General features: G+C 35.9%; 1 protein-coding gene and 1 pseudogene across 1 annotated transcript in view; one reads left to right on the forward strand and one right to left on the reverse strand.

The window, feature by feature from the left end:
- HTR2C (5-hydroxytryptamine receptor 2C) overlaps nt 1-26,615 on the reverse strand; it is a 112,604-nt gene that overhangs the window by 39,570 nt on the left and 46,419 nt on the right. The gene's annotated exons all lie outside the window — the stretch shown is intronic.
- LOC132418049 (mitogen-activated protein kinase 6 pseudogene) lies at nt 17,896-20,017 on the forward strand (annotated as a pseudogene).

Consider the following 26,615-nt stretch of genomic DNA (forward strand, 5'->3'; position numbering starts at 1 on the left):
TGGCACATGGATTTAGCTGCTCCGCAGCATGTGGGATCTTCCCAGATCAGGGCTCGAACCCGAGTCCCCTGTATTGGCAGGTGGATTCTTAACCACTGTGCCACCAGGGAAGTCCCTTGAGTCACTTTTAGTAGCTTGCATGCTTTTAGGAATTTGTCATTTGTCCATTTTATTTAGGTTATGTGGTTTGTTGGAGTACAATTGTTCATTTATTCTTTTATAATCCTTTTAATTTCTGTAAGGTCAGTAATAATGCCCTTCCCCACTTTCATTTATAATTTTAGAAATTTGTGTCTTCTCTCTCTTTTTTTCTTAGTATTTCTAGCTAAACGTTTATCAACTTTGTTGACTTTATTGTGCCTTAAATCTCAATTTCTCCATTTTTTGAAGGATAGTTTAGAGTTTTGCCATATGCAGAATTCTTGGTTGACAGAATTGTTGTTGTTGCTGTTGCTGTTGAGCACTTTATTTATTTATTTTTTGTTTATTTATTTATTTTTTCCAATTTATTTATTTTTGGCTGCGCTGGGTCTTCTTTGCTGCATGCGGGCTTTCTCTAGTTGTGGTGTGTGGGCTTCTCATTGTGGTGGCTTCTCTTGTTGCAGAGCATGGGCTCTAGGCACACAGGCTCAGTAGTTGTGGCTCTTGGGCTCTAGAGCACAGGCTCAGTAGTTGGGGTGCACGGACTTAGTTGCTCTGTGGCATGTGGGATATTCCCGGGCCAGTGCTCGAACCCATGTCCCCTGCATTGGCAGGCAGATTCTTAACCACTGTGCCACCAGGAAAGCCCCTGTTGAGCACTTTAAATATGTCATCCCACTGCCTTCTGACCTCCATGGTTTCTAAAGAAAATTCATTATTAATTTTTTAAAGATCCTTTGTAATTTTGACCATAATGTCTTGGTGTGGATCTCTTGGAGTAATATATGCTTAGCATTCATTGAGCTTAGTAAACTTGATAGTATCTTGTTTCTCTCAGGTGCTGTTCATTTTTCTTCATTTTTTTCTCTTTCTTCTCCTCAAACTGGATAATCTAAATTGACCTATCTCCAAGTTCCTTAATTCTTCCTTCTTTCTGCTCAATTCTGCAGTTGAATTGGTCTAGTAAATTTTTAATTGAATTTTTGTATGTTTCATCCCCCAAATTTCTATTTGATTTCTTTTTATAATTTATATCCCTTTATTGCTATTCTTGATTTGTTGAGACAAATTCTGGTTTCCTTTAGGTCTTTGTCCATGGTTTCCTTTGGCTATCTGAGCATTTTTGAGAGAGTTGATTTAAAGTCTTTGTCTAGTAAGTCTAATGCCTAGGCTTCCTCAGGATCATTTTCTATTAATTTTTTTTTCCTGTGAATGGGCCATACTTTCTAGTTTATTTGCATTCCTCTTACCTTTGATGAAACTTGAATATTTTGAATTTTATAATTTGGCAACTCAGGAAATTTGATTTTGCCCCAGACATGTATGGTTCAGAGGTTAGCTAGAGATTTAAGCCAAGTTTATGGTTCCCCAGAGAAGAATCTATGGTTCCCTCTATCTCTACCCTTTCCTATATGCTCCCTCAACTTTCAGCTTTGAGATTTCCTCAAACTCTGTCCTCAGTTTCTTTGGGCTACAATAACTGCAGATTTTTTGGAGGTTTAGGCACTTGACCTGACATAGACTGCATCTTCCTCTTCGACTGTAAGTCATGAAATTTGGAAACTCAACCAGTGCTGTTCTCTTCTTCCAAGTCTTGAGACCCTCCAGAATCTTTCTGTTTTAGGTTTTTCTCCAGTACCTTTAGATAGTTGTTTTTGTATTATGTTTAGAGTTAATAGAGTTAATAGTTTTTATCTGCAGAGGTGTAACTAACAACCATTGGAATTCAAGGAGCACAACAAAGAAATCAAAGATATTATTAAAAATTCTTCTAAACAAAAATGTTTATGAAAGTCCATTTCTGTTCATCATTATCTTGTAATCTCCTCAGATTGTATCCATCTAGAAGTTGATTGTGTTGAGGGTTTGGGTATTCTCGAACTGTTTGACGTTCAAAAATTATTTTTCAAATTGTGTTTCAAATACACAAATATTACCTCACTGCCATTATGTGGAAAATTTTGTTGCCATAACCACTGGAATATAAGATGCATTGGGTCAATATTGTTATCTGTTTTATTTTTCTACTGTTTTATTTATAATGCTTAGGTCAATGCATGGCACAAAGTAGGCACTAAATAAATATTTGTTAAAGGTATAAAAGAATACATCCCTCTCAACAGATCATAACCTCACTCTAAACCCAACTTCACCATATGCCAATATATAGCCTCATGAGGATACATGTCTACTCTGCAAAGTCAATACACTATCTGGTCATTTCTCAGCAGTTGCATATTTAATAATGGCAAAAATGGCAATAGCTATTGTACAGTACCTGTCATATACCAAGCACAGTGTTAGTTAGGTACTTCATTTTTAGTTATATTCCATACAACACAAAAAATTCTGTAGTGTCAGTTCTGTTATCCTACAGTGTGAGGAAAATGTGTCTCAAAGTTTCAGACTTGTTCAAGTCTACAGTGTGAGTAAAGAATTTTGCTCCAAATCTGACACTTTTTCCTGAACACTAAGGTACCTCCTATCACCATACACTATTTCTTATTGAATAATAAATTCAATTGCTTTTATAATAGAGGACAATATTCCTTGTACAGGGTTTTCAAGAAATCTACTTCGAAACATACAAGATGTACAATTATGGCTGATAACAATTATCCTCTAAGATTCTTATTAAATATATTCCTTCCTGGATTTCACTACAGACCTGTTAATTCAAAATATTTAGAATTTAGTTTTCATATTTGTCTTGTTAAGAAGACAAATGCATTTTTCTAGTTGTCTCAATGGAATTAAAGTGTATTTTCTTTAGATAAATTTATGTGATCAGGCACATTCCAGACAAGAAATATGTGAAAAGTTTTGTGGAAGTTGCATAGCAAAAAGGCCATATAGCATAATTTCCATGGGGGAGGTCAATTAGTTGAATGAGATTAAATCTTGTTTTCAGAGGTAAAAATTGTTAGTGTTTCATAAGACATTTTCCTACATTCAGTCATTCATTTATTCATTCACAGATTACGTCAGCCTTAGTAACTCCAAAAATCACAGGCATCCCCACCAATATTGACAATAATGGCAAAGACTGAATAATAGACACTGTAAAATTTCAGTTCATTTGTGCAAATGAAAAAATACAAGGGCTTTATTTCTATGAAATAATGGAGACAAGTTTTGCCTTGCACAAAGTAGACACTCAAAAAATATTTGTTAAGTGTATAAAGGAATAACCCCACCCTGAAAATTATAATCCCATCACAGAAAAAATAATTTTCCAATATTCTGATAATATAATTAAGGAATGTGGAAATGTTGGACTGTAAAGCCATCCCAAAGCTAGAATGGAAATAAAGAAGTTATAATTGATGTCATTAAGTTAACATATATGAAAAGATGAATAACCACAAAAAAGTTTTAAAAATTCTCTAATTCATTTGATAAAATAATACAGTGTCAATATCAAAACTTACAAAATACTGAAAGAATAATACTAGAGACAAATAGCATTCATTGATATAGATTCAAAATTACAAACAAAATACTCACAAATAGAATCCAGCAAAGAGTAAAATGAAAAATGTATTACATTAAAACAAAACTTATTCCAGGAATGCAATGGTAATTTAATATTATAAAAATCTACCAATATAATCCCTTATATTATCATCTGTAAAGAACTTTTATGATCTTTTAATAGATTTTTAAGAATAACTTGATAAAATACAGGAGCCATTCCTAACTAAAACTTTAATTATATAGAGATAAAGGGAATCCCCTTAAATTTGATAACTTACAAAAACCAACAGCAATTATTGTAATCAGTAATGCATTAAATACATTTCAATTACATTAAATTTTAAAATTGGACAGTACAGTCTTTACAAAGCCTTTGAAGCAGCTCCCATAACCACATTCAGTGAAGAAACGGTGGATGTTGTTGAAATTAACAGAAAGAGGACTTCTTGAATAAGACATAGAACTTATGAAAAGAACCAAATGAGGAGTTTAGAGCTGCAGAAAATATCTGAAGGAAAAAACTCACCAGGTGGGCTCAATAGAAGAATGGATATGGTAGATGAAGAGTCATTAAAACCAAATGCAGATCAATAGAAATTATCCAAACTGAACAAGAATGAGAAAAAATTAAAAATAAATGAACATAGTAGGGACCTATGGGACATATGTATGCATCTAACATTTGTGCCATTGGAATCTGAGAGGAGAGACTGATACAGAAACAAACTATTTGAAGAAATAACTAAAATATTCCATATTTGATGAAAAATAAATTTACAGATTTAAGAAGCTCTGCCGAACCCAAACGGTTAAACTCAAATAAGATCATGCCTAGACACATAATAATCTGGTGAAAACAAAAGATAAAGAAAAAACTTTTTAAGCAGCCGAGAAAAATAACTCTTTCATCAGAGGCCAGAAGGCAGTATAATCACAATTCAGAATTTTATATCCAGTGAAAATACCTTCAGAGAATGAATGTGAAAGAAAGAGATTTTCATAGGAGGGGAAACTAAGAGATTGGTTGCTAGGAGACTTACTTTAAATATTTTTAAGGAAGTTCTTCAGAAAGAAAGAAAACTTGTAAAAAAAATATACAAACAGCACATGCAGCTCAATATCAATAAAACAAACAACCCAATCAAAAAATGGGCACAAGACCTGAATAGACATTTCTCCAGGGAGACATACAGATGGCCAAGAAACTCATGAAAAGATGCTCAACATCACTAATTATTAGAGAAATGCAAATCAAAACTACACACAGGTCGGAATGGCCATCATCAAAATGTCTACACATAATAAATGCTGGAGAGGATGTGGAGAAAAGGGAACCCTCCCACAGTGCTGGTGGGAATGTAAATTGGTACAACCACTATGGAGAACAATATGGAGGTTCCTCAAAAATCTAAAAATGGAACTACCATATGTTCCAGCAATCCCAATCTGGGGCATATACCTGGAGTAAACGATAAATCAAAAAGATACGTGCACCCCTGAAGGCAGACAGCAGAAGCAAGAAGAACTACAATCCTGCAGCCTGTGGAATGAAAACCACATTCACAGAAAGATAGACAAAATGAAAAGGCCGAAGACTATGTACCCGATGAAAGAACAAGATAAAACCCCAGAAAAACAACTAAATGAAATGGAGATAGGCAACCTTCCAAAAAAAGAATTCAGAATAATGATAGTGAAGATGATCCAGGACCTTGGAAAAAAGAATGGAAGCAAAGATCGAGAAATGCAAGAAATGTTTAACAAAGACCTAGAAGAATTAAAGAACAAACACCTAGAAGAATTAAAGAACAAATAACTAGAAGAATTAAAGAACAAACAAACAGAGGTGAACAATACAATAACTGAAATGAAAAATACACTAGAAGGAATCAATAGCAGAATAAATGAGGCAGAAGAACGGTTAAGTGACCTGGAAAACAGAATGCTGGTATTCACTTCCACAGAACAGAATAAAGAAAAAAGAAAAGAAATGAAGATAGCTTAAGAGACCTCTGGGACAATAAACCTACCAACATTCACATCATAGGGGTCCCAGAAGGAGAAGAGAGAGAGAAAGGACCTGAGAAAATATTTGAAGAGTTTACAGTTGAAAATTTCCCTAACATGGGAAAGGAAATAACCACCCAAGTCGAGGAAGCACAGAGAGTCCCAGGCAGGATAAACCCAAAGAGAAATATGCCAAGACACAAAGTAATCAAATTGACAAAAATAAAGACAAAGAAAAATTATTAAAAACAACAAGGGAAAAACGACAAATAACATATAAGGGAACTCCCATAAGGTTAATGCTGATTTCTCAGCAGAAGTGCTGCAAGCCAGAAGGGAGTGGCATGATATATGTAAAATTATGAAAGGGAAGAAACTACAACCAAGATTACTCTACCCAGCAAGGATCTCATTCAGATTCAACAGAGAAGTCAAAAGCTTTACAGACAAGCAAAAGCTAAGAGAACTCAGCACCACCAAACCAGCTGTCCAACAAATGCTAAAGGAACTTCTCTAAGTGGGAAACACAAGAGAAGAAAAGGACTTACAAAAACAAACACAAAATAATTAAGAAAATGGTAATAGGAATATACATATTAATAATTACCTTAAATGTGAAAGGATTAAATGCTCCAATCAAAAGACACAGGTTTGCTGAATGGATACAAAAACAAGGCCCTTATATATGCTGTCTACAAGAGGCCCACTTCAGACCTACGGACACATACAGACTGAAAGTGAGGGGATGGAAAAAGATATTCCATGAAAATGGAAATCAAAAGAAAGCTGGAGTAGCAATACTCATATCAGACAAAACAGATTTTAAAATAAGGAATGTTACAAGAGACAAGGAAGGACACTACATAATGATCAAGGGATCAATCCAAGAAGAAGATATAGCAATTATAAATATATATGCACCCAGCATAGGAGCACCACAGTACATAAGGCAAATGCTAACAGCTATAAAAGAAGAAATTGATAGTAACACAATAATAGTGGGCAACTTTAACACCTCAATTACACCAATGGACAGATAATCCAGACAGAAAATTAATAAGGAAACACAAGCTTTATGACACAATAGACCAGATAGATTTAATTGATATTTATAGGACATTCCATCCAAAAACAGCAGATTACACTTTCTTCTCAAGTGCACACAGAACATTCTCCAGGATAAATCACATCTTGGGTCACAAATCAAGCCTCAGTAAATTTAAGAAAATTGAAATCATATCAAGCATCTTTTCTGATCACAACGCTATGAGATTAGAAATAAATTACAGGGAAAAAAGTAAAAAAAACACACATGGAAGCTAAATAATACATTACTAAATATGCAAGAGATCACTGAAAAAATCAAAGATGAAATCAGAAAATACCTAGAGACAAATGACAATGAAAACATGACGATCCAAAACCTATGGGATGCAGCAAAAACAGTTCTAAAAGGGAAGTTTATGGCAATAAAATCCTTCCTCAAGAAACAAGAAAAATCTCAAATAAACAATCTAACCTTACACCAAAATGAACTAGAGAAAGGAGAACAAACAAAACCCAAAGTTAGCAGAAGGAAAGAAATCATAAAGATCAGAGCAGAAATAAATGAAATAGAAACAAAGAAAACAATAGCAAAGATCAATAAAACTCAAAGCTGGTTCTTTGAGAAGTTAAACAAAATTGATAAACCATCAGCCAGACTCATCAAGAAAAAGAGGGAGAGGACTCAAACCAGTAAAATTGGAAATGAAAAAGGAGAAGTTACAACGAACACCACAGAAATACAAAGCATCATAAGAGTCTACTACAAGCAACTTTATGCCAAAAAAATGGACAACCTGGAAGAAATGGACAAATTCTTAGAAAGGTATAACCTCCAAGACTGAAACAGGAAGAAATAGAAAATATGAACAGACCAATTACAAGTAATGAAACTGAAACTGTGATTAAAATCTCCCAACAAACAAAAGTCCAGGACTAGATGGCTTCACAAGTGAATTCTATCAAACATTTAGAGAAGAGCTTACACCCATTGTTCTCAAACTCTTCCAAAAAATTGCAGATGAAGAAACATTCCCAAACTCATTCTGCAAGGCCACCATCACCTTGACACCAAAACCAGACAAAGATACTACAAAAAAAGAAAATTACACACCAATATCACTGATGAATATAGATGCAAAAATCCTCAACGTAATACTAGCAAACAGAATTCAAAAACACATTAAGGGCTTCACTGGTGGCACAGTGGTTGAGAGTCCGCCTGCCGATGCAGGGGACACGAGTTCATGCCCTGGTCCAGGAGGATCCCATGTGCCGCGGAGCGGCTGGGCCCGTGAGCCATGGCCGCTGAGCCTGCGAATCCGGCGCCTGTGCTCCACAACAGGAGAGACCACAACAGTGAGAGGCCCGCACACCGCAAAAAAAAAAATATTAAAAAAAATATATATATAAATAAAACACATTAAAAGGATCATACACCATGATCAAGTGGGATTTATCCCAGGGATGCAAGGATTCTTCAATATACACAAATCAGTCAATGTGATACACCATATTAACAAATTGAAGAATAAAAACAATATGATCATCTCAATAGATGCAGAAAAAGCTTTTGACAAAATTCAACACCCATTAATGATAAAAACTCTCCAGAAAGTGGGCATAGAGGGAAGCTTCATCAACATAATAAAGGCTATATATGACAAACCCACAACAAACATCATTCTCAATGGTGAAAAACTGAAAGCATTTCCTCTAAGATCAGGAGCAAGACAAGGATGTCCACTCTGGCCACTCTCATTCAACATAGTTCTGGAAGTCCTAGCCACGGCAATCAGAGAAGAAAAAGAAATAAAAGGAATACAAATTGGAAAAGAAGAAGTTAAACTGTCACTGTTTACAGGTGGTATCATACTATACATAGAGAATCCGAAAGATGCCACCAGAAAACTACTAGAGTTAATCAATGAATTTGGTAACGTTGCAGGATACAAAATTAATGCACAGAAATCTCTTGCATCACTATACACTAGCAACGAAAGATAAGAAAGAGAAATTAAGGAAACAATCCCATTTACCAGTGCAACAAAAAGAATAAGATACCTAGGAATAAACCTACCTAAGGAGGTAAAAGACCTGTACTCAGAAAACTATAAGACACTGATGAAAGAAATCAAATATGACACAAAGAGATGGAGAGATATACCATGTTCTTGGATTGGAAGAATCAATATTGTGAAAATGACTGTACTACCCAAAGCGATCTACAGATTCAATGCAATCCCTATCAAAAGACCAATGGCATTTTTTACAGAACTAGAACAAAAAATCTTAAAATTTGTATGGAGACACAAAAGACCCCGAATAGCCAGAGCAATCTTGAGGCAAAAAAACAGAGCTGGCAGAATCAGACTTCCTGACTTTACAGTATACTACAAGTCTACAGTAATTAAGACAATATGGTACTGGCAGAAAAACAGAAATATAGATCAATGGAACAGGATAGAAAGCCCAGAGATAAACCCACACATCTATGGTCAACTAATGTATGACAAAGGAGGCAAGGATATGCAATGGAGAAAAGACAGTCTCTTCAGTAACTGGTGCTGGGAAAATTGGACAGCTACATGTAAAGAATGAAATTAGCACACTCCCTAACACCATACACAAAAATAAACTCAAAATGGATTAGAGACCTAAATGTAAGACCGGAGACTATAAAACTCTTAGAGGAAAACATAGGAAGAACACTCTTTGACGTAAATCACAGCAAGATCTTTTTTGACCCACCTCCTAGAGTAATGGAAATAAAAACAAAAAGAAACAAATGGGACCTCATGAAACTTAAAAGCTTTTGCACAGCAAAGGAAACTATAAACAAGACGAAAAGACAACCCTCAGCTGCTGATGAGGGTGTGGAGAAAAGGGAACCCTCTTACACTGTTGGTGGGAATGTAAATTGATACAGCCACTATGGAGAACAGTATGGAGGTTCCTTAAAAAACTAAAATAGAATTACCATATGACCCCACAATCCCACTACTGGGCATATACCCAGAGAAAACCATATATCAAAAAGACACCTGCACCCCAATGTTCACTGCAGCACTATTTACAGTAGCTAGGTCATGGAAGTAACCTAAATGCCCATCGACGGATGGATAAAGATGATGTGGTACATATATACAATGGAATATTACTTAGCCATAAAAAGGAATGAAATTGGGTCATTTGTAGAGATGTGTATGGACCTAGAGACTGTCATACAGAGTGAAGTAAGTCAGAAAGGCAAAAGCAAATATTGTGTATTAATGCATGTATGTGGAATATAGAAAAATGGTACAGATGAACTGGTTTGCAAGGCAGAAATGGAAACACAGATGTAGAGAAGAAACTTATGGATACCAAGGGGGGAAGGGGGGATGGGATGAATTGGGAGATTGGGACTGACATATATACACTACTATGAATAAAATAGATTACTGATGAGAACCTACTGTATAGCACAGGGAACTCTACTCAGTGGTCTGGGGTGACCTTAATGGGAAGGAAATCTAAAAAAGAGGGGATATGTGTATACGTATAACTGATTCACTTTGCTGTACAGTAGAAATTAACACAACATTGTAAAGCAACTATACTCCAATAAAAATTAATAAAAAATGAAGGTTCCTGATTTTAAAAAAAAGAATAAGTGAGGAACAACAGAAATGGTAAACAATCTGGGAAAATATAATAATTATTTTTCTTTTCTTAAATCTTTAAAATATATGTGACTGTCAAAAAGAAAAATTATAAAATCATCTGAAGGTTCTCAATGTATATAGATGTACTCCATATTGCAATTAAAACAAAAAGGGGAGGCGCCAAGGGGACGATATGGTTGTAAGTTTTTTATATTCACTTGAAGTGAATAAAGTACTAATTATAAGGAAATTTTGACAGATTAGGTATGTATATTTCAATCTAAGAGGCAATCACTAAAAAATTGTACAGAGAAATATAGTAAAACTTCAACAGATCAATAAAAATGGAATACTAAAATGAAATGTAGAACCCACCAAATAATTCAGAAATAGAAAAAAAGGAATGAAAAAGTGAAGGGATAAATAGAAAATAATAAAATAGCAGACATAATTACAAACAAATTAATAATTGCATTAAATGTAAATGGTATAAGGTGTAATTTGTATCAATTTAAAGAGATAGCCATGTTGGATTAAAAAGAAGAACAATAATACTATATGCTGTCTATAAGAAACCTACAAGTTTAAATACAATATGGATAGCTATATAGTAAGAGAATGGAAAAAGGTAAACTATGCAAACACTAATCAAAGAATGCTGGAGTTGCTATATTAATATTAGACAAAATAAATTTCAGATCAAAGAATATTACTAGGGATAACAGAAACCATTTTATAGTGATAAAAGTGTCAATTCCTCAAGGGAATATAACCATAGTGAACATTTATGCACCTAATAACAGAGATTCAAATTTCATGAAGCAAAAAAAAAAAAAGAAAACAAAAGTACAATCACTATATATATATATGTATATATATATATATATATATACACACACACACACACACACACACACACATATATATATGTACAATGGACCATTGCTTCATCTTTAAAATAATGAAATTAAGATACATGCTACAACGTGGAGGAACCTTGAAGACATTATTCTTAGTGAAATAAGCCAGACACAGAATGATGACTCCACTTATATAAGGTTTGTAAAATAGTCAAATTCACAGAGACAGAAAGCAGAATGGTAGTTACCAGGGGCTGGGGGAAGGGAGCAAGAGGAGTTATTGTTTAATGGGTACAGAGTTTCAGTTTGGAATGATAAATTCTGGAAATGGATAGTGGTAACGGCTTCATAGCAGTGTGAATATACTTAATGTTACTGAACTGTATACTTAAAAATGGTTAAAATGGTGAATTTTATGATATGTATCTTTTACCAAAAAAAGGAAATAGCACTTTTCCAGCCACCTTAGAAGCCCTTCCATGTGCTCTGACCCAATTGTAAACCCTTCTCCCCCCCAAATTAACCACAGTCCTGACATTTACAGTAACCAGTAACTTAACATTTCTTTATAGCTCTATCAATAAAGTGTGCATTCCCTAGGGGAAAAGAAGTACAATCACAATTATACTTTGAGATTTCAACATCTTTTCCTCAGTAATTAACATAACAAGTAGACAGAAAATTACCAACGATATGAAAGAACTGAACAGCACTAACAACAAACTACAACAAATTGGCATTTACAAAACACTCTAACCAACAATAGGAGTATACACATTCTTTTCAAGAGCTCATGGAAATTGATTGGGAAACAACACATCCTGAGCCATAAATTAAATCTTAAGGAATTAAAATAATTGATATCATATAATGTATATTCTCTGACCATAACAGAATTAACCTAAAAATCAGTAACAAAAAGATATCTTAAAAAAGTCAAAGCATCTGGCAATTAACACAGGTCTACACAATCCATGTTTCTAAAAGGAAGATAAATTAACTTAGAAAATAATTTGAACTAAATGAAAATTAAAACATCAAAATTTGTGTGACAGTGTTAAAGCAGTACTCAGAGGGAAATTACTAACATTAATGGTTTATTTTAGAAAAGAAAAAATATCTCAGATCCATGATCTAAGCTTCCATATTAAATGGACAAAGAAGGGTAAAAATTAAATCCAAAGTATCAGAAGAAAGGAGGTAATGAATACAAAAGCAGAAATCAATGAAATTGAGGAAAGACAATAACAGACAAAATTCAATGAAATGAAATATTGGTTATTTGAAAAGATTGATAAAATTGATAAACATCCAAACAGACTGAGGGAGAAAAATAAAACTAGAAGACACAAATTATCATTATCAGTGATGAAAGAAGAAATATCTCTGTAGACTCCATAGACAGGTATAAGGGAATTATAATTATAAACAATGGTTTGCGCATAAATTTTGTGGGATTTTGGGGTCCTTAGACATGAAATCACAAATTTCCTGAACCATGAACCGAGGCCAGAATTTCAGTGGAGAGTGTGCTGCTGAGAATAAAATAAAACAAAATTAAATTAAATTAAATTAAAAGGATACAAGAGCTCTGAATCCCCAAACCTGAGTCAGCCTTTTCCTTAGCCTAACATTGGCCCACTTGCACTCTTTGAAGACTGCCAAAGCCAGGGCAGTTTACTGGAAACTTAACCCAGATTTGAATGCATAGTGAATAAAGCCTTTTTAGAACTCCAATGTCTTTTGAGATGGCCAGGTTAATGTGGACCTTAATTAAAGTCTGGAAAACTCAATGGCATCCTAGGCTGTCACTCAGGTTGATGCTATCGACAGAATTGATTATCAGCAGCGTCTCCTATAGATCAGTAATTTTCATATACAGGTCCATAGTGAAATTTTCAGTCTATGGAGAAAATAAGTATGACAGTGTATTTTTAATAAAGCTATATTTATTCCATTTAAATATATTTTAGTTAAATAAATTAGTCCAATAAATATATGGACTTATTTTTATTCTGAGATTATCTTCTCTAGAGAATCCAGAAGTAGAAGAGTCTAGCCCATAAAATTCAGTAAAGCTGGATTTTGCTTTACTATTTTATTCCTTATCCCATGTTTTTGAAGGGCTCAGCCCTGTTCTTGATGTTTCGTATCACCTTGCCTTTGATGGAGTCTCCTGGGTATCATTGGATACTGCATCTTACATCAATTATTTCTTCTAAATGTTTTCGGAGAATGCCACTAACTTTCTCCCTTGGAATCACACCCACTCCCTTGCAACTTGATTCTTCCCTGATACTAGACTGTGTTTGCACCCACTTGAACTTGATTTAGAATTACTGGATCTTCTCTGGGCCACTGCACCCAAATCTCCTGCTTCTGAAGTTGAGACATTTAAGAAAGTATTACCTTGACACTCAGACCTGAAATTCTGGGATGCTTTTTAGGCTATAACCTTCGCTTCTCTCTGCAGTAGGAATTAAATTCTCTCTCCCTCTATCTACTCTGTCTCTGAGCACCCTAAGTAAATATGTCCAACTACTAAACTCACCTACCTTGGTGTAGTGCTGAAAGGAGGAGGTGCAATTCTGGAGGCATTACTTGTATGGCTAGTGGAGTTGCTGGGAACTCTGCAGGTTCTTCATCTGGCTACTATTGTTCAATAATTTCCTACTGGCCCTGAGCTTACAGATCCACTCATACACCCACTGTGTCTCATGAGCCAAGGTCATAGAAAACAGTACTCTATCCTCTAATGAAGATTTGTCAGAATGCCTTTCTAGTGATGTAGCTTAGCATCTGTACTTCCTTGACACGTAGATTTTATGGTTCTTCAGTGAGGCAGAGTGGTGTTTCTGGTATATGTCCTGATGATGTGGGCGGTCTGGTATGTCTCGACGATGTGGGCGGGGAGATGGGACATCCTACATATGCAACCAGCCAGCCCCCTCTTAGTATAAAATAGGGATTTCCTGGCAGCACTATGCAGGATGTTCAACCTCCCCACCCATGTGACTGTTAACTGCTGCATCATGAAGTTCCTTCCAGTTTCTATCAAAGGGCTTGTCGCTTGATGTGTCTTTGTGTGAACCATTTCAGGGAGACCTCTTCCAAGCTGGTCTTCTGTTCCCGATGAACTGGCTGTGATTACTAATGGCCTACATGATCTAGAAGCCTGGTAACTAATAACCCACCTCTTACTCAAACTTAAACCCCGTATCTCTAACAATATACTTTTCCATCAACTTAAATAAAAAGAGAAAATTCTCTTGACATAGATGCCAAGATATATCATGGATTACAAACACTCTCCAGTTCCACTTCCAATTTTGTCGACCCTTACTAAATAAATACATAAACCTCTAAATTATATAAGCCACTCTAAATAATATAAACACAGACTTCTTATATTACAGTAGAGGCAATTCTATTGCTAGAAGAACCTAGATGGGCTGCATACATTTATCCCAGTTATCCCAGGTTATCCCAGTTGAAATTAACCATCTTATATGTATCACAAGTTATTTGCCAAAAACATAGGTCTAGAAGCATCATCCTGAGACTCGCTGCTCTGTGGCTATGCAGTCTGACTACCACATACTGAAATAAATAAGAAACTTAGCTAAAGACAGATTCTGTCGGCCTCGTTCTTTCAGCTGAATAAATTTTGCATTATGTACTTTCCTATCTCAAGCCTCTCAGCTCTGAGAACTTTTCTACCTGTAAAAATTCATGAACCTGAAGTTCCACCAGGACCAGACACCTGAAAGGCTCAATATGATGTATAATACCTTTTTGAATAACACCCTGGATTTGTTTCCCTGAAATAGTCCCACAACCCATCCACCCTGGAGCTTTCCTTATGATTTGCAATTGAGCTAGTTCCTTTCAAGTTGGCTTCAAGTCTTTCCCTATGGGAATATGGCAATGATTTCCATGTCTCTGTTTATATTTTCTCCAGAGAATGGAAGACTCAGCAATTTTATGGATCTTGGGTGGGAAAGGGAGAAAGACAAAGAAGAAATGATGAGTGTTTTCCTGGTGCTTTCTACCTAACCAAGTATACATTAATGAAAAATTCTGCTATTTGTACTATGTGGCTCTACCCTAGCACAGTAGTGTGGGAAAAAGAAAAGATAGAGGTAAGAGAATAAGATATTATTGTGGCTTTAAATTTATGCCTCTAGATTTTTTGGTTTTGGTTTCATTTTAATACATTAAGCACACCCATAATCTGGTACTTTATATTGAAAAGAAAAAGCCTATTTGACTGTGTCATTTATGTAAGGTGATTGCTAACTCAACAGGAGAAAATATATTTTTAAAAAAGTATCTGGTATTCATAATTTATCAAGTCTTGATGATACTAGCAGGATTAAATTTTGGTAATTCTCCTAGGTACTTGAATGATAAATATGATGACCACCCCATCATTCTAATGTTCACTAAAGACCAAAGTAAACCTAAAATGTTCTTTTGAATAATGCTTTTTTATAATAATCCTTTAAATCTCTAATAACATATTCATAAATACTAAAATGCACATTTTATTAAAGATTAGTATTCAAGTAATGAATAACTTATCCCTGACTGAACAATTTATCATTTGAAATTTTTGGATCAATGTTTCTAAATTTTTGGTGGCTACTAGTTAATTTACTATTTGGGAGGATACATTTTCTACAATATATTTAAACTAAAGATATAGGACAAAACCTGTAAAATCAATTTACTTTTTTTTTTTTAAAAAAGATGTTGGGGGTAGGAGTTTATTAATTTATATATTTATTTTTGCTGTGTTGGGTCTTCGTTTCTGTGCGAGGGCTTTCTCTAGTTGTGGCATGTGGGGGCCACTCTTCATCGCCGTGCACAGGCCTCTCACTATCACGGCCTCTCTTGTTGCGGAGCACAGTCTCCAGACGCGCAGGCTCAGTAGTTGTGGCTCACGGGCCCAGTTGCTCTGCGGCATGTGGGATCCTCCCAGAGCAGGCCTCGAACCCGTGTCCCTTGCACTGGCAGGTGGATTCTCAACCACTGTGCCACCAGGGAAGCCCCTCAATTTACTTTTATCTTAAATTTATATACTAATATTTACTAAAAATCTAGTCAAGTCTAAATTAATAGCTACTGATACTAGTGTCAACAACATGCTGCCAGGTATCAGGCAGATTTCTTAAAGCATGGAGTAGCAATCATGATTTTAGAACACTCAAAGTAGCTACGTCAAAGAGACACCATCTACAGCCTTAATTAGAGCACCCTAGTAACTGCTGTTTGTGAATTTGTAACCCATACCCATATCTGCTTTCTCTAGTTAGTGATCCTTTTGATTACTTGCAGTAAATACCCAAGGCTTAAAAATATTCAATACATCTCCAAGTGAACTCCAGGTATTAACCTTGAATGCCCCCATGACCTCCCTTCTGTTACATCATAGGTTGAAACCAATACTTATTCACTGCCTTTCATATGCCCAATTTCAAACATCCCCACATTCTAAGTTTTAGTAAAGCTTTTTGGTTTTTATTTATTCCCTGTTCAAACAGTTTACTCTGCAGAATGAGAATAGATTAAAAGTTACTGTGGGGCTTCCCTGGTGGCACAGTGGTTGAGAGTCCGCCTGCTGATGCAGGGGACACGGGTTCGTGTCCCGGTCCGGGAAGATCCCACATGCCGCGGAACGGCTGGGCCCGTGAGCCATGGCCGCTGAGCCTGCGCGTCCGGAGCCTGTGCTCCGCAACGGGAGAGGCCACAACACTGAGAGGCCCGTGTACCGGAAAAAAAAAAAAAAGTTACTGTGAAATTTTAATTAACAGAAAACGGAAACTCCTTCTAAAGCTTCTTAAAGGGGAAAGGAAAGCAATATTGACATCGAATTCCATAGCTAAAAACAAACTATATTTTACATATATATGACTTATAAAGTTGTTGTTTACAATTAAAATATTGCCATTTAAAAAATTTCCCTGAAACTTCCACAAATTTGCTTTAAAATAACAAAACCGTGCCTCGGAGACGCCACCGCCAGCACAGCCGGAGACCTGAGCCGACACTGGGGGCTGTCCGTGGGCCCCGCACTCCCTCGATGAATCGTAGAAGTCCCGTTGTATCAGAGTAAGATGGACGGTAGGTCTGATTGTGATTGTGGTGAGCTGGAGCCACCTGGTCACTAACGAAAGACATTTTGTTAACCAACCGCCCCCAGAGCTTCCTGTTGAAATATACAGCAACAAAGGAAGAAAAGAAGCAAAACGGAAATAGTGCTTGCCAGCACCTTAGAATGATGCTGCTCAGGACCAGTCCAACACTGAATGTATCTGCACTGCGAGGAGAATGTTCATAGAAGCCTGTTGTATGCATATTTATTCACATTTTTGTTAAATGTTAAATCCTTCAGCACAGTAAATCTGAATGTCACTTCATTCCGTTTGAGTTTCTTGAGTGTTTTCTTTAAATGTCTGCAGAGTTGCTGCCCCTTTCTTCACCTATGAGTACTGCAATCTTTTTAATTCTCAGTATGAGTAGAGCTTTTTGAGCTTTAAATCTAAGGGGAACTCAACAGGCCTGGTTGGCATATGCAATGAAACCACCTTGCTGTGGAAGCAAAATTATTATTTTTTCTACCTTTTTGAAAGATCTTTCCTTTTGATGCCAATTTTCTTCCTTATTTACACAAGTTCAACAATTTGAAAGGAAGAGGCAATAGTAAGGGTTTCAAAATGGCAGAGAAATTTAAAAGTCTCATGAAATCTGGGCTCTAGTTATATGGACTTAAAACCATTGGGTTGTGGAGGCAATGGCTTGGTTTTTTCTGCTGTAGACAATGACTGTGACAAAAGAGTAGCCATCAAGAAAATTGTCCTTACTGATCCCCAGAGTGTCAAACATGCTCTACGTGAAATCAAAATTCTTAGACTTGACCATGATAACATTGTGAAGGTGTTTGAAATTCTTGGTCCTAGTAGTAGCCTGTTAACAGATGATGTGGGCTCTCTTACCAAATTGAACAGTGTTTACATTGTTCAGGAGTACATGGAGGCAGACTTGGCTAATGTGCTGGAGCAGGGCCCGTTACTGGAAGAGCATGCCAGGCTTTTCATGTATCAGCTGCTACGTGGGCTCAAATATATTCACTCAGCAAACGTACTGCACAGAGATCTGAAACCAGCTAATCTTTTCATTAATACTGAAGACTTGGTGCTGAAGATAGGTGACTTTGGTCTTGCGTGGATCATGGATCCCCATTATTCCCATTAAGGTCATCTTTCTGAAGGATTGGTTCCTAAATGGTACAGATCCCCACCTCTTTTACTTTCTCCTAATACTTATACTAAAGCCATTGACATGTGGGCTGCAGGCTGCATCTTTGCTGAAATGCTGCCTGGTAAAACCCTCTTTGCAGGTGCACATGAACTTGAACAGATGCAGCTGATTTTAGAGTCTATTCCTATTGTACATGAGGAAGATTGACAGGAGCTTCTCAACATAATTCCAGTTTACATTAGAAATGACATGACTGAGCCACACAAACCCTTAACTCAGCTGCTCCCCGGAATCAGTCGAGAAGCACTGGATTTCCTGGAACAAATTTTGACATTTAGCCCCATGGATTGGTTGACAGCAGAAGAAGTGCTTTCTCATCCTTACATGAGCATTTATTCTTTTCCAATGGATGAGCCAATTTCAGGTCATCCTTTTCATATTAAAGATGAAGTTGATGATATTTTGCTTATGGATGAAACTCATAGTCACATTTATAACTGGGAAAGGTACCATGATTGTCAATTTTCAGAGCATAATTGGCCTATACATAACAACTTTGATACTGATGAAGTTCAGCTTGACCCAAGAGCTCTGTCTGATGTCACTGATGAAGAAGAAGTACAAGTTGATCTCGAAAATATTTGGATGGAGATAGTGAAAAGTATTTGGAGGATCCTGCTTTTGAGACCAATTACTCTACTGAGCCTTGTTGGCAATACCCAGATCATCATGAAAACAAATATTGTGATCTGGAGTGTAGCCATACTGGTAACTACAAAACGAGGTCATCATCATACTTAGATAACTTGGTTTGGAGAGAGAGTGAAGTTAATCATTACTATGAACCCACACTTATTGGAAAGAACAAAGCAAAGAAAAATCTGATAAGAAAGGCAAGTCAAAATGTGAAAGGAATGGATTGGTTAAAGTCCAATAGCATCACAGCAACTTGCTGAAAAAGAAAGGGAAAAGAATCAGGGATTTGATTTTGATTCCTTTATTGCAGGAACTATTCAGCTTAATTCACAACATGAGCCTACTGCTGTTGATGACAAATTGAATGACTTGAATAGCTCAGTGTCCCAACTAGAATTGAAAAGTTTGATATCAAAGTCAGTAAGCCGAGAAAAACAGGAAAAAAGAATGGCCAATTTGGCTCAGTTAGAAGGCTTGTACCAGTCTTCTTGGGATAGCCAGTTTGTGGGTGATGGGGAGGACTGTTTTCTCATAAGTCAGTTTTGTTGTGAGGTAAGGAAGGATGAGCAAATTGAAAAGGAAAACACTTACCCCAATTACCTGGACAAGTTCTTTAGCAAAGAAGAAGATATTGAAATGCTAGAAACTGAGCCGGTAGAGGATGGGAAGCTTGAGGAGAGAGGAAGTGAGGAAGGATTTCTGAACAACAGTGGGGAGTTCCTCTTTAACAAGCAGCTTGAATCCATAGGCATCCCACAGTTTCACAGTCCAGCTGGATCACCACTTAAGTCAATGCAGGCCACATTAACACCTCCTGCTATGAAATCTTCCCCTCAGATTTCTCATAAAACATACAGCAGCATTCTGAAACATCTGAACTAAAACACTCAGCAGGCATTTCTTTTTGTATTCTTCATGAAATGTGTTTTGTCTTTGTTATTACTAGTGTTTAAGTCAGTTTTTTACTTGAATCAGATGGTGTCATTTAGAAAGCATTTTTTTCTTGGTTTTTAAAATCCAGACTTTTTTTCTACATGTGAGATGGTTTTCATTTTAACTGGCATGTCATTTGCACACAAAAATAAAGAATGGAGCAAAATAATGCAATGCGGGAGGAGATAAAAGAAATGCACTAAGACAAGTAAAAAACATTCTCTCATAGAACAATGATCTGTTTTACAGGAAACAAAAATCTTGCCTTGAAATTTACACAGTGAGACTACATAATTGCATGAAAATATATATTTTTTTCTTAAAATATTTTTCATTCTTGAGTATTTCCAAGTTTTTCCTACTGTACACATTTCTTTAAAACACATGATACCAGCAGCAACTGAAAATGAATGACGAATTTGGTACACATGTGTTATCTACCTCAAGGTAACAGAAGTATGTGGCAAAACATATACTACCCATAGTGCTTCACAATATGCACTTCTATTTAGCCAGCGTTTATTGCAGTATTCTTAATAAGATTCACTCACCGTTTATAAATGTTCTGGTATGCATTCTTTATAGTGAAGTGTTACTACATCACATCTTATTTATTTTAGCAAATCAATATATTTTCTGTATTTAATTCTAAAAAGTTAACTTAGTTTTTGAAATTTATTTGCAAATACACTTTTTCCATTTGGCACTATGGTTTGTTGTCTACTTAGGTGAATATATGTCAGCTTATCCTAAGGCTGTCCATGTACTTAATTTACTTAAGTATTCATTTTAAGTAAAGCGCTCACTGTGTATAGGAATTTGCATTTTGGAGGTACTTGATCTATCTACAAAGAAAAATTAGGAATTACTTTATTATAAAATGCTCCTAGAAGTCTTAATTGTGTTTATTTAAAAAGAAAACTGTAATGTTCGACATGTGTGCATGGAAGTAATTAAGGTACATAATTATTGTAGTTTAAAAGTTGTACATGATAAGACATATTTTGTTTCTATTGTATGTTTTTACTGAATGACCTATTCCCCATCCCAAGGCAAGCATGAATAAAATTAGTTTAAATGTAAAAATAAACAAAACAAAAAACCCCACAAAACCAGTGACAATATGTTTCAGGAGCCAAGTATTGAAGTAACTACTACATTGTATAATAGGCATGTTCTTTTCAGAGTAATACATTACTCAAATTATTAGTATGAATTGTTAATATGATAGAAATATATTGAAATGAATTTTAGGAGAATTGGTATATTTTATTAATTTATGGATTTATTCTCTTCCTTGTTCCAAAATAAGTTTAAGGTGTTTTACTGATGTGGCATTGATTTATGTATTTAATAAATATTAAGTTCTTAATATATAGTAGGTAGATGGAGATAATGATACAGAAGGCAAACATTATACTTGTTCTCATGATTTTATAGTATAGTGAGAAATATTATAAGATGAAAAACTAATTAAATAAATTAACTGGACAAAAGAAAAGCACACATGGAGTAGAAGGGCATTTTATTTTTTTTCACATGCAGCAATTAAGAAAGAAGAAAGCCAATGGAAAAACAAAACAAAACCAAAAAACAAACAAGGAAAAACTTGGGATTTTCAAACGGCATCTTAAACCAGAGAATGGCAAACATTTTCTGTAAAGGGCTAAGTAATATATATTTTAGTCTTCGCAGCTACTCAACTCTACTTTTGTAGGTTGAAAGCAGCCATAGGCGATCCTTGAAAGAATGGGTGTGACTGTATTCCGAGAAAACTTTATTTATCAATATCAGTAGTCACCAGGATTTGGCACATGGATGTAGTTAGCCAACACCTGACCTCAAGGGCTACGAAGGGGGAACTGAGGTGTGGTTGAGGGTTGATGGAGATGATTCAGTATTTTTTTTTTTAGTAATACAACTTTATTCTTAAAATATCATTTTTTTGTTTCAGAGCTAAATACTTTTTTGAATTTTATTTTATTTTTTTATACAGCAGGTTCTTATTAGTTATGTATTTTATACGTGTTAGTGTATATATGTCAATCCCGATCTCCCAATTCATCCCATCAACGCTCCCCGCCCGTCCAGCTTTCCCCCCTTGGTGTCCATACATTTGTTCTCTACATCTGTGTCTCTATTTCTGCCTTGCAAACCGGTTCATCTGTACCATCATTCTAGATTCCACATATCTGTTTTTATCACAAAAGGGGTTGGATTTTGTCAAATGCTTTTTTGAGTCTATTAAGGTAATCAGGTAGTGTTTTTCCCTTTATTCTGTTAATAAGGGGCATTATATTGATTGATTTTCACAGGTTGAACCAACTTTGCTTTTTTTTTTTTTGCTGCCAAAAGCTTTATTGTTTCCATTTGGTCCAAGGCTTGGGAGAGGGCCCCAGGGCGGTTACAAAGCCCTAGTGGCTGCAGAGACGGGCTTCAGGCAGAAGTCCTGACACCAGGGCGGCTCCTCAAAGGCTTCTGGGCTCTGGAGGCTCCTAGTTGTGCTTGAGGGTGATCCTTTCAAAGAGATACTGGCTGAGCCCAGCCTGGGACCAGCCAGCCTGTGGAGGTTAGTCGGGTGGTCGCCATCTGCTTGATGAGTTTCAGCTGCTCCTGCAGGAAGCGGCTCTCCAGGAAGTCACAGGGGTGCGTGTCTGCGCGGGCAGAACCCAGGGCCTGCGGGTCCGCAAGGGCCTGGCTCAGGTTCTTCTCCATGAGAATGGCGGTTTCCATAGCATCCTGGGTTTTACCCCACTCATCTTGGGACGGCTTCTGTGCTCCTGGAGGAGGGTGCGGCTGCTGCACTGGTTTTGCATCTTCAAGAGACGTTGGGCGCCCTCGTGCTTCTCCTTGGCCAATTCACAGAAAAAGTGGCCCACGTTCTCCAGAGCCACATCCTCGCGGTGGAAATAGAAGCCCAGAGAGAGGTAGGTGTAGGAGGACCCAGATGCATGTCAACTGGGCGGTTGATGGCAGCCTCTACCTCAGTGGAATAATTCTGAGGAATCTGGGAGCTCATGGTTGATCGGTAATACGGAGTTAAGCTCAAAAAATGGCGTTGGCTGGTCCCGAAAGCTGAGGGTGGCTGAGTGGCTGATTCCGAAAGTTGCGACTGGAAAAAAGGTTGGAGGGTGGTTGGAGGCTGGAGCAAGGGGCGTCCCTCGGTCTGTTTTGCCCCAACACTGTTGAAGCAAAAGACAGATCCGCAGGACCGCCTGAGCGGCTTGCCCCAACTTTGCATTTCTGGGATAATACCCATTATATTGGTGTCCAACCTTTTTCATATATTTGCTAGTATTTCGTTAAGGATGTTTGCATCTATATTCATACAGGATATTGATTTATATATTTTTTCCCTTATGCTATTTTTGTCTGGTTTTGGTATCAGGATATTATCAGTCTCATACAAAGAGTAGGGAAGAATTCCTCTTTTTAAAAAAATTTTTTGAAAAAGTTTTTGAAGAATTGGTGTTAATTCTTCCAGGGGACCACCAGACATGTCAAATAATGACAATTCTCTGGAAATGAGGCTCTGAAGGAGTGTGCTAACTCTGTTCCCTCTGGTAGGTATTGGGCTGCTAGTTTGCACTGAGATTGCAGGCTCTTGGTTTTCAAGGCTACCCCGGAGCCTGAGACGGGTAATGAAATAGGGCAAGTTAAAATGCTACAGAGACTGCTGCTCTTAGCAAAATTCAGTCATTTTTTTTGAATAAACACTCCCTGGATTGCTTTGAGCTTTTAAGTAACTTCCAGAGTCCTGAATTAGTTGATTCTGACAATTTTTGTAAAATTTCTTGTTGCTTTTAAGGAAGAGAGAATTTTGGAAGGACTAAAGACTTATATCCACATATAATTTTTGTGTTGTAAACACATCTTAAAATTTTATAATCTCACACAGCTTAGAAATTGTAGAAAATTTTGCACACTGAGATCGTATTACTAATATACAGAATGGAAATGGTGATTTTGAACAGAAGTATGAATGAGAATATGGAAACATCATGTTCATATTCATTTCCCAGTATCTAGGGGATGCATTATACACTGTTCTTCTAAATAAACCTATAGGTATATTTTATAATATAGTATTTTAACACAATTGTTAAATATTTGAGACAAATATTTTATGTCAGTCATTGCTTTATCTTGTAATTTTGCTTATGTTTGTTTCTTGCTGCAATTATTTTATCCCAGTCTACTTTACGTTTTTTAAAAAATTTTATTGGAGTATAGTTGATTTACAATGTGTTAGTTTCAAATGTACAGCAAAGTGATTCAGTTATACATATATCCATTCTTTTTCATATTCTTTTCTCATATAGGTTATCACAGAATATTGAGTATAGTTCCTTGTGCTATACAGTAGCTCCTTGTTCCTTGTCTATCTTATATAGTGGTGTGTGTATGTTAATCCCAAGCTCCTGATTTATCCCCCCCCCACGATGTTTCCCTTTTGGTAAGCCTAAGTTTGTTTTTGATATCTGTAAGTCTGTTTCTCTTTTGTAAATAAGTTCATTTGTATCATTTTTAAAATTAGATTCCACATATGATTGATATATATTTGTCATTTTCTGACTTCACTTAATATGATAATCTCTAGGTCTGTCTATGTTGCTGCAAATGGCATTATTCTGTTCTTTTTTTATGGCTGAGGAATATTCAATTGTATATATATATATATATACACCACATCTTTATCCATTCCTCTGGCAAAGGACATTTAGTTTGCTACCATGCCTTGGCTATTGTAAATAGTGCTGCAGTGAACATTGGGGTGCATGTATCTTTTCGATTTATGGTTTCTCCGGATATCTGCCCAGGATTGGGATTGCTGGGTCATATGGTAGTTCTATTTTTAGTTTTTAAAGGAACCTCCATACTGTTCTCCCTAGTGGTTGTACCAATTTACATTCCCAGCAACAGTGCAAGAGGGTTCCCTTTTCTCCACACCCTCTCCAGCATTTATTGTTTGTAGTCTTTTTGATGATAGCCATTCTGACCAGTGTGAGGTGATACCTGCTTGTAGTTTTGATTTGCATTTCTCTGATAATTAGTTATGTTCTACTTTACATTTTAAAAAAATGTTTCTGTAGTCAGAAATGTTATATTTTTATGTAGCCAAATCTCTCAGTCTTCTCATTTGTGTAATCACCTATGGTTTCTTCATCTTAGATGTTAGGTAAATATCCAATAGTTGGCTAAATATCCTTTTCAATTTCTTCTTGTGTTTACTTGGATAGGTTTTAAATAGTCAACTTTTTAATCTTCCTAGAATTTATTTTCGTGTGTGAAATGAGGCCAAGAGTCTAAATTTATCTAACATGTTTTCTTTTATCATTGATTTTGATGTCTCATCTATCATAAATAGTATGACCTATTGCTGTACTTTTAACTTTTTAAAAAATGTTTTTATATGTTTAATCCTACATCCACACATTGTTATTATACTGGCTGTTGACTTAGAATATATTAAGAAATGACTTTTCTATTTCCGTCTTTGAAAAATGTTTATTAGAAATATGCATTGAAGTTTATTAAATGATTTTCAGGCTCTACCAGGATTAATTATAGTTTATTGTGTTTAACCTATCACAATGCCATATTTATATATTTCATAATATGTTTAAAAATCCTTAAATTCATTAGATAAAAAGAAACTAGCATTAGTTAGGTATATTTTTTTTCCAGGAAACTTTACAGATTATGTCATTTATGCATCACAGTAACCTCATAAATTAGTTACAGATCAAAGCCCAAAACCCCTGAAGTTTGGTGATATTAACACTGAAAGTGATGCAGTTGATAATTTGGATTTGAATATACATATTAAAAGCCATGACTTCACCCTGTTAATTCAATTTGTATTGTGTTTCATTGAAAATTTTTCTATGTTAATAACTAGGGATTCACTGTATAATGGAGAGACAAACATGCAAACAAAAATTTCCCTACAATGAGTTAAGTGCCATGACAGAGGTAGTGCACATGATATTCTGGAAATACTGAGTATGATAAACTTAACTCTCCCCAGGTTTATAAGATAAGTCTTCTCAGAGAAAGCTGGAAAGGGAAGAAAGTAAAGTTTGGAGGAAGCAAGAGAGTTGGACAAAAGTCAAGGAGATCTGCAATGATGTCATAGAACACAATATTTGTGAATGAAGGAGTTAAAGGGCTGGAAGGAAGAACTTTATATTGAGATGTAGGAAGTTGATTACAGTAGACCCGCTCTTAATTTTTGTCAAATTATAAGAGTAGCTATAAAAATTATGTGGCTCTGTGAATTTACAGTAACGTGCTTTAAAAAATGTTTATTCCCACATTTGGCGTATATACGCCAACTATATAGTATCTATACTTTCTCTACTGCCAGTTTTTTAGATTAATGCAGATTTTCTAGTCTTCCAGCTTCCCTTGTCATATCAGGAAGTTGGAAAGCAAGACTGAGAGTGAGTCAAGATCTCCTTTTACCACTTTTCCATCCTAACCGAGGAGATAGAACTTAGGTTGAACATGTGAAAGGAGCAAGGTCAGTAATGACTGAGACGTG

The sequence above is a fragment of the Delphinus delphis genome, chromosome X (genome assembly GCF_949987515.2).
Source record: "Delphinus delphis chromosome X, mDelDel1.2, whole genome shotgun sequence".
NCBI classification, from domain to species: Eukaryota; Metazoa; Chordata; class Mammalia; order Artiodactyla; family Delphinidae; genus Delphinus; species Delphinus delphis.